We start from the raw sequence: 13315 nt of genomic DNA, 5'->3' as shown, positions 1-13315 counted from the left end.
TGATGATTGCCTCGTGGTCAGCACTATGGCGGCTCCAGTCTCTCCGTGCTAGGGGAGGGCAGGATGGGCACAATGTTAGTTGTGGTGCCAGGGCACTTCAGGAGCTAGGGACCCTGTGTACAGTGTGGGAAGGTGCAGAATGGAGCTATTAAACACTGGTAAATGTACAGTACATCTTGTCTGTAGTACATTTCTGTATAAGTTCATATATAAGGCGCACTGGCCTATAAGGCGCACCTATGATTTCTGAGAAAATTAATGGATTTTTGGTGCGCCTTATAGGCCGAAAAATACGGTAATTATACATTGCATAAAATATTTATGTTAAATACGAAAAGATAAAAAACATAAAAATTGTAAATTTACACAGAATGTAAGTAAAAAGGAACAACATTTCTAATAAGAATTTTTGTGTTCTGTTTTTTTTTATATTCCAATTTAAGCAGTGTGTATGAATCAGCTTTCTATTATACTTTATCTTCTTATTACTTGTCTTATTCCCTGTTTGTAATGCTGGCCTCAGAGCTTGGCGAGGGTTAGAACCCTGAGGGCAGCACACCTTATACACTGCGCAGTTACTGCCCAATATCCCGAGCAGTGAAAAAGTGGGTGGGAAGTGAAGTGGGAAAGTCGTAAGCTTTACCCAAAGTATTGCGCATGAACCAAAGGCTCATGTGGACCCATTTTATTGGATATATATTTAAAGGAAGTCTACCAATAATATTAAGTAAAATGAAACTACACATACTTACCTATAGCCCCCTTCTCCTTAATCTCGGAGCTGGTCTTCACTAAGCTTGACATGCCAGGATCAATGTAAAAAAAGACTTATAAAAGGGCCCAGAGCACAGGGACACAATGTGAATAATTAACAGCCAGGAGATTTCCTGCACTCTGGGCTGCTTTTTATAACTAATTTTTTTTATCGGGATCCCAGGTGCCAAGCTTAATGAAGACCAACGCTGGGATTAAGGAGAAGAGGGCTATAGGTAAGTATGTATAGTTTAATTTTACTTAATATTACTTTTATATTTCCTTTAAGACCCTAAACCCCGGATATATGAAAGCATACCAGTGGTTTAGTGGTCCCAAACTGGCTCAAAGATTCCATTTAAAGGCACTATCTATAGGATGGGGTCTAACTTGCTGATTGGTGGTGGTCTCCAGCGAGATGGCCGAAGCAACCGGTCGCACATGGCCGGGCTGCTCCGTTCATCTCTATGGAGCTGACGGAGAGATGAATAGGGCAGCCCGGGACTGGATGCTTAGGCCATCTCGGTAGTGTTACTAGGGATAGGCACTGGTGTTAGGGCCTAACTTTACAGGTAATCTGTCATTAAAACCAAGCATGATAAACCAGGGGCACTTACTGCAGACCCTGTGATGGTGCTAATCTTCATATGTTTGTTATCCATAGCCTCCTTCCTTGTAAAATCAACTTTGAAATTGATATAAGCCAGAAGTTCTCTGGGAGACATTACCAGAGCCCCTCCCTGTTGTAGCTTTACAGGCTGTTACAGTGTGCAAGGACCCCTTCCACTGTGTATTGAAACTTTCTGTGCTAAGGTAAGAGAGAGGGAGACGTGCCCCTGTAAGAACGAGTACTGAGGGGCTCTGTAACCTGTACATGTATTGTGCCAGCCCAGAGCACTTCGTCAGGACTTGTCCTGTCCGTCCCCAACGTCCGGGAATCGCCAGCACCTAGGCTTCTCAGAAAAAGCGTCCCTAGGTGTGAATAAAGCTTCTCCACGCCTGATTCTCCCCGTGCTCCTCAACGTTGGCACCGGTACTCCGATCCAATTTTCCACTTTCCTGGATTCGTGCTCCACAGCGAACTTTGTAGATGCTGCCTTGGTCTCCCAGCATCACTTCCCGGTGGTTAGTCTCGAGAAGCCATTGTCCATTGCCTCAGTCAGTGGCCAGGTTCTCTCCGTGCCCATCTGGTTTCGCACAGAACCCCTGATCCTTCAAGTTGTGCTACCACAGTGCACTTCCACTCTCCTGCTGGGTCTCCCCTGGTTGCAGCATCATGCCCCTGTTCTGGACTGGTCTTCTGGGGAGATTCTCCGTTGTGGTCCGGATTGTTCCTCAGGCTGCATGACAGTTCCACATCCACTCCCTGTCAGGACTTCTACCTTAAAAAATAGAAAGAGACACAGGCGGCGCCCCTAGTGCAATGGGTAACTTATGAAAGTGATGAGATGACAAAGATATCTGCTCACCTGAAGACACCTTGTGTCTTATGCGTTTAGAGCAGATATTCGTTGTTCCGTCTATTCTTCAATAGTGGTTGGTAGGGTATGCTGCGTCTTCCCGGAGTCCGGTACAGGATTGTGCCGGATAGGGAATCACATAGATATGGAGTTTAGAAAAACCCGGGTTGGTATAAGACGTGCTGCCCAAATAGGTCCGACACAGTTTATGTGGTTCAAGGTTAAGTTTATTTGTATGGTAAAAAGGACTACGCATTTCGGGGGTGGTCTACCCCCTTCATCAGGTCCTTGGTGGATACTTATGTGCCGGGATGACAAAGTTAGGCTGTGTGTAAAGCCCAAAAGCAGGTAAAGGACGATTGGTCCGAGGGTGATGGTGATGTACTTGATTCTGAGCGTCCCCTCTGATCGGGAGCTCTTTATGTGCGCGCGAGTGAAAGGGACTTCTACCTTGTCTCCTAAGCCTCTGGAGGGACTTCCCGCTCCGTACCGGGACTTCCCAGATGTGTTTTACAAAAAACAAGTTTAGACCCTTCCTCCACATCGTCCCTATGATTGCCCCATTGACCTGCTGCCTGGAATATGTTAAGGAAAATCTGCAAAGAGGTTTCATCCGCAAATCCTCCTCACCAGCTGGCGCTGGTTTCTTTTTTGTCACTAAGAAGGATGGCTCTCTCCGCCCATGTATAGAATTTGGCGGTCTTAACAAGGTCTTAAAGCTACCTTCTGCCGCTTATCACGGAGCTGTTTGATCGTCTGCGGGGTGCAAGAATTTTTCCAAGTTAGATCTTCGTGGGGCCTACAACCTTATCCACATCAGGAAGGGTGACGAGTGGAAGACCGCCTTTAACACCCGTGATGGGCATTTTGAATAACTAGTTATGCCCTTCGGACTTTGGAATGCGCCAGCCGTTTTCCAGGAATTTGTGAATTATATTTTCCAGGACTTGTACAGTTGTGTTGTGGTTTACCTGGATGACATCCTTGTGTATTCTGCTGATCTCGAGTCCCACCAGTCTCATGTATGGCAAGTTCTCAGCCACCTCAGGATGAACCACCTCTACGCCAAGCTTGAGAAGTGATCACTGTGGATATGCAGAGAAAAAGGGATGGGGACAGAGAGAAATAACGCTACCTAGTGCGAGATTATCCTTGGTTAGTTCGGGGTGCTCTTGAGGAAGAGGTGCTCTTGGGTGAGATTGGGTACTCACCTTTGCTAGTTGTGCTAGAGACAGGCACAACGCTGGGTCAGGCATATGTGATAAGTAACCGGGCTTTGCTAATTATTATAGACAATTCATCCTGGACAAGAGCCTGCTTCAACATTTTCTCAGGCCCAAGAAGAGAGGGAGAACAAAGGGGGGGTACTGTCACGGGTCTCGGATCACGGGCGCATCCGTACTCCTCCGTGTGCCCCCGCTGCAGCCCGGCCAGCTCATTCACCTCTCCCAGATCCTGCTCTTCCCCGGACTGCCATGCGAGCCTCCCTGCCTCCTAGGGCTCCTGCTGAAAATTTAAAGGGTCAGTTCACCGCTAATTGGTGCACTGGCTGAACACCTCACCTTTAAAAATCCTGCCTCTTCCTGTGTCCCCTGCCGGATCTTTGTGCCTCACAGCCTAAGAGAAAGCTTCCTGGTGATTATTACTGCCTTCCTGTGTATTCCTACGTTCCTGTGTGTCTCCGCTCCTGACTCCTGTGTAGCCGTGTTACCCGAGTTCCTCCGTGTTGCTGTGTTCCGTGTGCCTGTGTTCCCGTTCCCACCTGCCTGGACCTCCCATTGCTGAACCCGGATTTGGACTTGACCTTGCATCTCTGCCGCCTGCCCTGAGCCCGGACCTGACCTCGGGACTGTCTTCCGCTAAGGTACCTTGACCTCGGCTGCCACCACGGGCTTGTCGCATCTGTGGAATGACCTGGTGGTATCCTGCCACAGCAAGTCCAACCCGCTTTCCGACGGGCTCTGGTGAAAACCAGGTGTCACTCTAGTGCTCCAGAGGATCCACAGATCCTGACACCAACACCATCTAACTGTATACAAAGACTAAGCCGTGGACCCACTAGACCCGCAGCTGCTGATGACAATGCTCTGTCACTGCAGAACCACTGTGTACGAACAAAGGCCTGTGGTGATTGGCTACTCCGTATTGAATCAGATCGCCTGAGAGTATAGAACGTTTGGTATTTTTTAAATCCCCACTTGGCCCATATAAAAAAACACATGATCATGGACAAACCCTTTGTTGCCAGATTTCCTTTAGAGGGTTATTTTTCAAAAGACACTGTAAAGTATAAAGTAGACATGTTTTTATAAAAAATTTGGTTTGAGAAATAATTGATAGGAAACTTTACCTGGCTCCCTGGCAGAAACTTCAGCCAAGTCCTGGTAAAGGGGGGCCTAATGTGCTCTTGCTCTTTTGAATAACTCCTTGTTTGTGGCTTCACTCATCAATATTACTCTCACATCCTCCTTCCCTCCCCCTCATGTCATCACAGCAAGTGAAAATCCGTCTGATCCCTGGATACAGCTGTCTACCACCACGGGCTTCCCCATCCATTACCCAGGGACTTATCTTGCAGACACCTCAGGGGTTGCCCCAGGGAGAAGGAGAAACCACTGCTTCAGCTTCTCCCTCCTTATTTCTTGCACATACCACCTGCTGGAGACCTGCCAGGCTGTAGGTCAGCCCTCCGGTCCCCATACCAAGCACCGTGACATCAGCGTGCCTAGGCGGCAACCGCCAGCCACTCCGGTATTCTGAGCCCCGGCTGTCTCCAGGCCATTAGAAAGGGCTAGGCCCCGGTGGGGGATTTTGCACAGATAAGTTTTCATAAAGACATGTTTGCTGTATACTTTACCGTGTCTATAGAAACTTATAGCAGGCGTTTCTTTAAACCATGGTGAGTTGCAAATGTTGTTAATCTGCTATAAATAGGGGCATTTCTGACCCAAATGTGTAATGAAAGCTATTTGATGAAATAAAGCTTTGATGGCAACTGCAGTGCTGCTCTTTTAAGTTGTCCAGGTCCTTTGGCTAAATTTCCCTTTGGGTAGTAAAATCCTGGCTGTGACTATGCCCAGTGATGGCAAACTGTAGAAGGCAGGGGGTAAATATCAAGCACTGCAGTCATGATCTTGTGTATGAACCGTCTATCCTTCATCCAAGGCATCTGAAAAATCACCACAATTCTACTCTAACACCCCAGCGAGTGCTGTTGTGATTTGGATCTATTACCTCTGAATATTGCATGAGACTGACAAGAACTTGTCATTTAAAGACCACATGGAGCCATTCAGTTTTCAATTTAGACATAACAACACATTATGCAAATGTACATGCCAAGGAAAGCTCGAGGCTTCTATGATACGACCTGCCAAACACCACTTCCTAATAAATGAACGTTTTATACCTCATCTAAAGTTGTGAGACAGGAAAGCGGCATCTCGCCCACCTCAGACGCCCCGCACTTTCTCTGTGTACCGCCGATCTACAGTCGCTCCAAGAAACTGCTTTAATGTGGTCATTTACAAGAAAATATCTAAATTGTCCTTAAATGAAAATGTAATATTTTCATGAAGAAACGCGCAGGATAATTTGCTTTAAACAGACGCGTATTATCATAATCAGCTCATTTTTGGCGATAAGATTTTCTCCAGCACATTAGAAATAGTTTGCTGGAAATCCTTATTGTAATTAATGCAACAAATTGTATTATCTATTCATGATATGCAAGCAAATTGGGGCTGAAGAAGCAAATAATAAAAATGAAGCAGTAAAATACTATCAAAATTCCGCTGTTCCTTAATGTCAATGCTTTATCTTAATAAGGAGTTTTCTGGATTTCGTACTTAATAGATGCGAACAAGAAACAGGAAAGTGCATGTGGTTTGCAGTTTGTATGAAGCTGTTACAAATGCTTTTTTTTTAATAACTGGGTGTTTTTTTAGAAGATCTTCAATGTAAAGGAAAATAAATAGATAAATAGATTAATATTTCATATTAATATTTAGAATATCTCATTCAAGATGGCTTAGTGGTTAGCATTACAGCCCTGCAGCGCTGGGGTCCTCAGTTCAAGTCCCAGAGTTTGTATGTTCTCTTTGTGTTTGCGTGGTTTTCCTCCGGTTTCCTCCCACACTTCAAAACATACAGGTAGGTTGATTCGATTGTGAGCCCCATTGGGGACAGGGACTAATTTTGGCAAACTCTGTGCAGTGCTGTGTAATCTGTGTGTGCTATATGAATAGAGGAATTATTATTATTCATTCAGGTGTGTGTCCGCCAAAAATGTGAACGCGTGATGTGCGTGTGCAGTCAAAATTTTATCCGCATCCATTTTTTTCCCCATCTGAAAAAAAAAAAAGCTGGGTTCTACTTCCTGCCCAGTTGGTTGCCCTTGGTCCGCATGTGAGAAAAATATAGTGCATGATGCTATTTTTTTCTCACGATCCATGAAAAACAATGGATATATGAACAGGCCTATAGAAATCAATGGGTTAATATTCTATCTGCAGAAAAGAATGTATGATATACGGACGTCAAAAATGCCCATCTGAATGAGCAAGTTATGATTGTTTTGGAAGAAATGTGACTTAAAGGGGTTATCCAGTCCCTGATGCCAACCCCCCCCCCCTCCTATGTGTGATAAATACACCCACTACTCCTAAAAATACACTGAAATCTGTTATCACTTATTACCTTTTTATCACTTTTTATGACCGAGCTTCCAAGATGGCCGCCGCGTTCTGCATTGAGATTTAAAGGCCCTTGATGCTCCGCTCCCACGGAGTGTTATGTACTCATGCTTTCGGCTGCTGTGCGCTTGCGATTGTATTGCAGAGAGTGCACGACTGCTCCGCTGTGAGCGCGTACACGGGATGATAGAGACTACAAGCGTCTGGGGATCGCAGACTGCGGACCAGACTGTCTACCTGTAGTTTCCCCAGAGATTGGTTATTAAAAACAAATGTTGACTTTCTAACTTCAGATTTAATTACCTCTAAAACTCCCTAGAATCGCTGATAACATTGAATTAGTGTAGGGGGGGATTTTTGTTTATCTAGCATGTGAAGGGCAATGTCTGCGACCGTACAACACCTTTAATAAAAATAAACAATTGCTGTCAAATGTGGATGGTCTATTAATCACAGACTGACCACAGTGCTGAGGATGGGGCTCCAAGCATCATTGTGCTATTTGATGCAAGGATTCCCTGCCTCCCCGCAAAACAGTAATGTCAATTTCTACATGATTAGAGTTCGGCGCTGCTGTTCTGCAGGGAGCCTTGCATCATATGAATCATTGAGGTTCGGAGTTTCATCCTCATCAATGCGGTTGGTCAGTGAAGTCCGGAAGTGCATAGTCCACGATTCACAGTGGTGTGCTTTTTGCCCATAATGAAAGAGTCAATCAAGCACTGCTTATGTAATAAATAGTGATGAGCAGACCCATCATAATAAAATGTTAAAAATCGTTGCTCCTTAGCAGCGTGCATGCTAGACCTCTTGCTTTGGGGTACAAGGAACCCCCAATCTCATAATCCATGTGGGTCCCACTGTTGGAACCCCCACTGATAAGCAAGTTACCCCTATTCTGTGTTGTATCCTTGTAGTGACCAGAATACCCCTTTAATGACAAGCCATTTTCTGCATTTTTCCATGATCACATACCAAGAGTCCTGGCCTTTTTATTTTTTCTGTAATTAAATGAGGGTTTGTTTTTTGCATGAAAAGTCATCGGAAGAGTGTTTTAAAAAATGCAAACTTAGACAGACAGTCATCAGCAATGTGTCTGATTCTAGACAAAACGTCTGCTGTAGTCTAAAACAGTCCAGTCTATATAGTCTTGTTCTCATAGATTCTTAATGGTGACATTTAAGTTAATATATGTCATTGTTTAAAATAAAACCCTTCTGTAAGATGGTGATATGCAGGCTGTGGTACTGAGTAAAGCTAATCTGAAGATCAAACAACAATTCTAAGCTTTAAAGGTGTTGTCTGACTATTTAAAAACTTTGCTGGCGAGCTGTGACTGGCTGATAGTGCTCCCGTACTATGGTGGCCTAGTGTGCTAACTATGTGCCAGTGCTGTATCCAGAAAAAAAAACTGTCACCCTCCTCAGAATAAATTATATGTACTGTATTAGCATTTTCGGTTTTTTTCAGTCCATCTTCAAAATGTCTACCCAGATCACTGAATTATTCTGCACCATTAATATAAACACTGAAGACACATTACAAAGATTTTACATGTACACAAATCTAACATATACCGTATATACTCGAGTATAAGCCGACCCAAGTATAAGCCGAGACCCCTAATTTCAACACAAAAAACTGGGAAAACCTATTGACTCGAGTATAAGCCGAGGGTGGGAAATGCATTGGTTACAGCCTCCCAGTATATAGTCTGCCAGCCCCTGTAGCATACAGCCTGCGCAACCCCTGTAGCATACAGCCTGCCCAACCCCTGTAGTAGGAAAAAAAAAATAACACTGTACTCATCTTTCCGACGTCCCCCATAGGTCCTCTCAGACTCTCTCAGACAGAAGAGGACCTACGGGTGACATCAGAAAGGTGAGTTTTGTCTTTATTTTTTTAGTTGATTCGAGTATAAGCCGAGTTAGGGTTTTTGAGCACAAATTTTGTGCTGAAAAACTAGGCTTATACTCGAGTATATAAGGGTAAATAGGTATAGACCTAACAAAGAGAAAGTAGCTGCAAACACTACACACATATATATATATATATATATATATATATATAGCATTCTATAATCTCAAAGTCACTTGTACAAGCCTGCGAAGGCGCACGGCCTAGAAAGAACTGCTAATTTAAAGACAACAAAAAAAAAGATCTGTAACAATCTGCGTTTGCTGTAAGTGAAATCATCTTTCTTCAAAAAAATAGCAATAATGTGTTAATTTCATCATTAATCTTTCTACCTTGAAAATTATTGATGAGAAAATTAGCACTGGAACCCCTAAAGCACTTTCATATGAGCACAATATGTTATATTTCTTCTATAATGAAAGTCTGCGTCATGAACACATTAGTTCCCTTTAATAAGAGGACATTCATCATCACTTATCATAAACCTGGAGCCACACAAATGGTCGGCCTCAGCTCAAAGTTTTAGCATAGAATCTTAGAACTATAAAGGATAGAATTCCAGCCGGGGCTGCATGATGCTTCTATGAAGCCGACTGTCAGCAATCGCACAACCACAACCAGACTTGGCGCTAGCTGTCAGACTAGGTAGGTGGTGGCGAACTCACCCTGCGACGTCCCTGCGGACTAAGGCCCTGCCTAAAGCAGATAAAACGCCCTGGTAAGAGCGAACCCACTATCAGGAACCTAACTGACGGTCCCTGAGTGACCCTACAAGATGACAGGGAAAACCTACTTTGTCTGGCAGCTGCTGGATGGTGGAGCGGACAGGTAACCAGAATACAGGTATAGGTCAGTGTTCACAATGGTAACAGAAACCGACACAAGACTGACAGGAAAGTGGGGTCACACTACGGTAGGAGATAAACGATACTGAGGGACAAACAACAAATACAGACAGACAAGCGGAGTCAAACAAACCGGGTCAAAACCAAGATGGCGGCAAAGGTACAGATTCGTAAAGCAAATAGAATGGTCAGTAGGCAAAGCAGAAGTCAGTACACAAAATAGCCAGAAACACAATAGCAAGAGCACTAGATACACAGATAGACTGCAATAACCAGCACCAAATGAAGGGGCTGAGCAGAATATAAGGCAGTAATGGACACTGCCTCCAGCACTGACTGGCTCAGCCGTCCATCACTCAAACCGCAGCTGCAGGCAAAACGAGTTCAGAGGCACACCCAGCTTTCCCAGGATCAGAAATGCAGCTGTCAATCACAGGCAGCTCTGGGTGTGGCTTTCCAGCAAAAAGCCTGAAACCTGATCCATTCAGTACAATTTGCGAGTCCTGACACCGACATAGTATGACCGGCTTCACTGTACTACGCCGGCTTCACTGTACTACGCCGGCTTCACTGACTGACTGCACAGGATCCGAGAACTCTGAACCCAGGTAAGTATAAGGGTTTGGGTTTTTTTTGGCCTGAAGTGTTATAGGGCAAATTGAGAGACTAAACCACCGGTCCATAATGACCTGTAGGTGGTGTTGCGTTACAGATTGGCTTGCCAGGTTCTCTTTAAAGCCTGGTACCAGGCAATACTGCCATGTAAGTCATAGCAAAAAGATCTCCAGCAATTCAAATCTTGAAATAATATAAAAGCCAAGCTTTATTAGCACGTGTTAAAAATTTGAGATGTACATCCATGGCTAAAAGCAAAATGAGAAATACACAAGTTATTATCCAAGGAAAACGGTTCATCATCTCCCTCTTGGGGAAAGGGAGATGATCAAGCTCAGCGCTTTATTAAACTGGAAGATATTCATTATATAAATTAGCCAGATAAAAATCATCAAGACAAATTAACTCCACGATGGTTTTCTGACGGCCGGCGATTGGTAATGTTTCGCTAGAGGTTGGCTTTTTCAGGATTGTACACAATTAAAAGCTAAGGATTGGACTAAACTGAATAATTAGAAAAAACTAAGGAAAAATAAACAGAAGACTGTATACATTCCCTTACCCCGGCATTGGTTGTCTTGCCTTCCACAAGCAATTTTTTATTTTTCTGTCACTATAGCTGAATGAGGGTTGTTTTTTTGTAGGACAAATTGCAGTTTCAAATAGCAGGATTGGTTTTCACATATTCTACAGATGAACTTTCATTGACCTTATCCGTAATTATCCGTAGTTTAATTAAGGGCTCATTCACAATGCCGTCTGCGGGGCCGTACATGCGGCCGCATGTACATCCCCATAGACGGCAATAGCGGCACGGCGGGGATCCGGGCCGCACACCGCAAAAAGATACAGCATGCTCTATCTTTCGGCGGATGTGCGGCCGTGTGCCGCTATTTCCTATGGAGGGAGGAGGGGTCACCTCCTCCTCTCCAGCACATGGCGGTATGCCCGCACGGCGGGCATACTGTGTGTGAATGTACCCTAAAACAAGAACACAAAAAGCACCTTAGTTTTTACTAATAACTCATTGTTGCGTAACATAAAGGGCAAATTCACATGAATGTACCGTAGCTTTGGCGCACAGGAGAGAAGGAGGGGGTGAGCGCTGGTCACCCCCGCCCTTCTCCATAGAGATTCATGGTGCACGGCGCCATACTACGGGGAAAGATAAGACATGTGCTGCACCTGTTCCGTATATATGGTGCTGCACCGTGTATATGGTGACCGTATATACGTCCCCCAATGGTCGTGTAAATGAACCTTAAAAGTGTTCTCTGGATCAATGTGAAAATAGTGAAACAAGATCTAGATATTTATTTTTTTATGTTCTACATTTGCACAATTTAAACATTTTGGCACAAGTGACAAACCTGTGGAATGGGCATAAGATAGTACAGGCAGCTTCAGGGTCCTTCAAAGGATCCCTGACTGCCATGTGATGCCATCAGCACCTCCTTGCCGCAGGGTGGCAATGCAGAGAGGGTGCCCCCTCCCTATAAAGCTGGGGTGCACAACCTTTATTGAACTGAGGGCTGCACTGTAATATACATACAAGGGGCCCTACTAGTAACAAGCAGTGTAGAAAGACCAGCAGAATGTTTACCCCAGAGATTATATATACTGGTTTACAGCACTTAATACCTGAAATCAAGAAATCAAATACACTTAAGAGCACCTGACTTACAGACAGCCCTCTGGATGTTGGTAATATACTGTACTTTAGCCTTAGGCTGTAACAGTTATCACAGGTGTCTGTAATGAAGCTTTATTGTTAATCCTGGTTCTTATGACAACCCAACATTTTTTCAATCCAATTGTCACAGAGACCAAAAAAAAAACTTGGCCTCTGACCTACAGAACCAATCTTATGTGTAACCCTGTACTGCATTCAGACAATAGCGGATACCAGCCAACAACCCAGCAATATGTAATAATAAAGACCCCCCACACCGAGAAGATAGTAATAATGGAGACCCCAGAGCAGACTATATTAGTCCAGGCGTATAATACTGGAGATCCCCCAGCACAGACCATAATGCTAGAGACTCCAGACCATACTATAATACTGGAGATAAGAATACTGAAGACGCAAGAGAGGCAAGACTACACATCAGAAGTGAAGAAAGCACTTACTGGAGTCCGCAGTCCAGTGCTTGTGCACCCCAGATCTAAAGCTTCTTAGACACCTGCATGACAGTTTTGTCAAACCGCAGCTTTACCAGTACTCGGGGTTAGCGCTAGTGCTGGGCTGTGATAACACAGTCAGGTCTGGCTGCAATCTGGGGCAATCTTGTAGTGTGGGCACCTGCAGCTTATCATGCCTATTACTGAAGGGTTAAAATGTGATGTTTATGTTATATTGCAACTTTTATTATCTTTTTTGCAGAAACGCTGCAGGATCCCAGGATGTGATTGGTTGGTAGCTCAGCATGCTTTGGGATGAGCTCTGCATAGGGGATCATTCTGAGGTGCTGCATCCCAATAGTGATAGGAATTCCGGCTCTTCTTAGTGAGCCGGCTCTTCTGGCTCCTGAACGGCTGCAGGGAGCCGGTTAGGATTAAGAGATCACTTCATCTCAAGGTGCGGTGACACGTTGCAGTTAAAACTGCATCGCAATTAGTTTTGGGGTGGTTTTAAGTGGTACTACTTATTTTAACAAGTGAAAGACATCAAATCACCAGGTGAATGACATTTGTGGAACAGCTTTCTCCGTCAAAATGAAATTCACCCGTTCAGTTCATGTCTTTCACCTGTGAAATTGACAAAACTGCACCTAAAACCACCTCAAAACTAATTGCGATAGTTTTAACTGCAACGTGTGACCGCACCCATAGTGTTGTAAGTCACTGCTCTTAATCAGTCTTTATGCTCTTTTTCTTCAGATACATTTCTGCATCCAGCTTGCTGCCCAATCAGCAGAGCCAACCTGACTCCTCCGGACTTTCGTGCAAGCACATGTCAGTGTGCACGTAGCCCAAGGCTCAGTTCACACTAACGTTCCTTACCTCTGTTAAAATAGCAAAAAACTGA

General features: G+C 44.4%; 1 long non-coding RNA gene across 2 annotated transcripts in view; it reads right to left on the bottom strand.

The window, feature by feature from the left end:
* The window catches only part of LOC140104818 (uncharacterized), a 52312-nt gene that overhangs the window by 38085 nt on the left and 912 nt on the right, over positions 1-13315 (bottom strand). The window lies entirely within an intron of this gene.

The sequence above is a fragment of the Engystomops pustulosus genome, chromosome 10, assembly GCF_040894005.1.
Source record: "Engystomops pustulosus chromosome 10, aEngPut4.maternal, whole genome shotgun sequence".
NCBI lineage: Eukaryota > Metazoa > Chordata > Amphibia > Anura > Leptodactylidae > Engystomops > Engystomops pustulosus.
The sequence above is the reverse complement of the archived record's forward strand: the minus strand, read 5'-3'. Positions and strand labels throughout refer to the sequence as shown.